General features: G+C 30.6%; 1 pseudogene; it reads left to right on the forward strand.

The window, feature by feature from the left end:
* The first annotated feature begins 573 nt into the window (after window positions 1-573).
* Window positions 574-700, forward strand: LOC123836979 (U2 spliceosomal RNA; annotated as a pseudogene).
* Window positions 701-2,539: the final 1,839 nt, after the last annotated feature.

Below are 2,539 nucleotides of genomic sequence, written 5' to 3' on the forward strand. Positions count from 1 at the left end.
TAGCTTGATGCTGGGCTCTATCCCAGGACCCTGGGATCATGTCCTGAGCCAAAGGCAGATGCTTAACTAACTGAGCCACGCAGATGCCCCCTTAAATATTTTCTTTGCATTATTTTCCTGGTTAGGATCATCAGTAAAATAATGATTGGTGGTGGTAAGAGTGGGTATCCTTGCCTTTTGCCCTAATTTTAGGGGAAAATACTCAGTATTTCACTTGTAAGTTTAATAGTATCTGTTTTTCATGAATGCCATTCTCTGGATCGAAGTCTCCTTCTATTCAGACTTTGCTGAGAATTTCACCATAAATAATTGTTAAATCCATCATATGTTTTACTACATCTATTTAAATGGTCAAATAAACATATTTTAACTTTGTTAATAAAGGTGAATTACATGTATTGATTTCTGAATGTTAAATCATCCTTCCATTCCTTGGATAAATTCCACATAGTCATGATAAATTATATTTTATTACATAATACTAGATACAATTTGTTAATATTTCATGAGAATCATTTCATCTATTTTTTATTAGGGTTGTTGTTCTGTAATCTTCTTATGTCATATTGCCCCATTGCTTCTCAGCCTACTGGCTAAGATCAAGTGTGGTATTTGTTCTTATCGGTTTAATAATGCCCTTATCAATTTTTAATTACACGCTTATGTTGATTTAATTGAACTAGCTGAATATGTTCCCTTTTATTTTGTGAAAAAACTACTAAAATTTGATGTTATTTCTTCTTTTAGTATATTGTGGAATTCACCAGCGACTACCTTTCTACCAGGAGTGTTCATTGTGAGAAGTTCTAAATTATGAATTTAACTGTTTTGTGTGATACAAGTTTATTCAGATTTCCCCTTTTGTTCTGTGTCAGGAGTTGCAATTTTTGATATCTTGATTTGATATTTTTGATATCAAATTTTGATATTTTGGCATAGGGTTGTTCAACATATCTTGCTATAGGTTTATCAATTTTACTGATCTTTTCAAAGAAGTATCATTTGACTTAGTTCACTTTTTCAAATGTTTTTTTCTTTCCTTTTTTTCCCCCTTTTTTCTTGGTCATTATTGGCTTTAATTCTCCCCTACTTATTTAGCCTTATGAGGTGAAAGCATAAATTGACTTAACATGATTTTCTCATGATTACTGTTTGCATGAAACATTTTATCCTTTTATTTTAAAACTGTTTTTATTTCCAAAACACTGTTTGCAATTAGCATATAGTTAATAAATGTAATTTTATCTAGTCTGAAAAAAATTCTGCTAAATTGACAGTGTTTAGTTCATTACACTTAATGAAATAACTAATAGGGTTGGGTTCAATTTTTTCATCATGATATTTGTTTCTATTTTCCTGATTTGTTCACTTTTTTTTGTTCTTCTTTTTCTGTCATCATTTGAATTATTCAAATATTTTTTAGAATTTTATTTTATTTTTGAGATATGCATCTATTTTTATTTTAGTGGTTGATCTAGGGATTAAAATACACAACCTTACCTTACCATAGTCTATTTGAATTGATATTTTGCTACTGCATACACAAAGTAAGAAACTTGAAATACATATATGTAATTCTTATATGTACAATAATATATATTATATAATACTATAATGAAATATTCTTTTTTTCTTTTAGTACTGTAAAGATGAAATTCTCTTGTTTTCCAGATCTTATTGTAGTTTCTAATTAGAAGTAAGCTGTAAATATTTTTGTTGTTCTCCTTATCAAGATGAGCACATATATCTTTGATTTTATGAAATTTGTTTATGATGAGCTACATTTCATTTTTTTTTATACACATCCTGCTTGGGTTTCACTAATATTCTAGGATCTTTGGGTTTCTGTTATTCATCTAGATTTGGACAAGTTTTAGTTGTGTGTGTATGTATGTTTTTGTGTCTGTAAATTAACTTTTCAAGTTTCTCATTCTCTGCTGATATTTATATGCATGCATTTCATATCCTTTAATTCTTTACCATATTTATAATAATTATTTTAAATACCTTGTTTTTAATTCCAGTATCTGGGTTATCTGTTCTTCATTTGATTTTTTTGTTCTACTGCTTGTGTTTTACACTTTCCTGCTTCTTTACATGTATGGTAGTTTTTCTTTTTAATTGTGTGATGCTATTTAGAGACTCTGGATTATTTTACCTCTTTATAAAGAGTCTTGAGTTTTGTTCAGACAGTTAAATTATTGGCAGATCACTTTGCTTCTGTGAACACTTTAATTTAGGCTGAGTTTAGGTCACTTCATAAGTCATAGACTTTCTGCAGTCTCAACTTGTGTGCAAACTGAATATCCAGGGTGCTTCCCAAGATCTCTCTACTCTGTCAAGACTTCGACATCTCTGTACTCAGTGATCTTGAAGTCTTTGTTCACCAATCAGATCCAGATCCCCCAGTAGCTGTTCTGTGCTAGGACTTAGAGAGGCTTACCCAGAGCATATGCTGTTCAAGATTCTTCAGGGACCCAAATTGCTAATACTTCCTGGCAACCATTTCTCTTCCATTTCTCCATCCTTCAAATTTCAG

Source organism: Mirounga angustirostris, unplaced genomic scaffold, assembly GCF_029215605.1.
Source record: "Mirounga angustirostris isolate CCGP_5_RB_7025 unplaced genomic scaffold, mMirAng1.0.hap1 SCAF_7, whole genome shotgun sequence".
In the NCBI taxonomy this organism is placed as follows: domain Eukaryota; kingdom Metazoa; phylum Chordata; class Mammalia; order Carnivora; family Phocidae; genus Mirounga; species Mirounga angustirostris.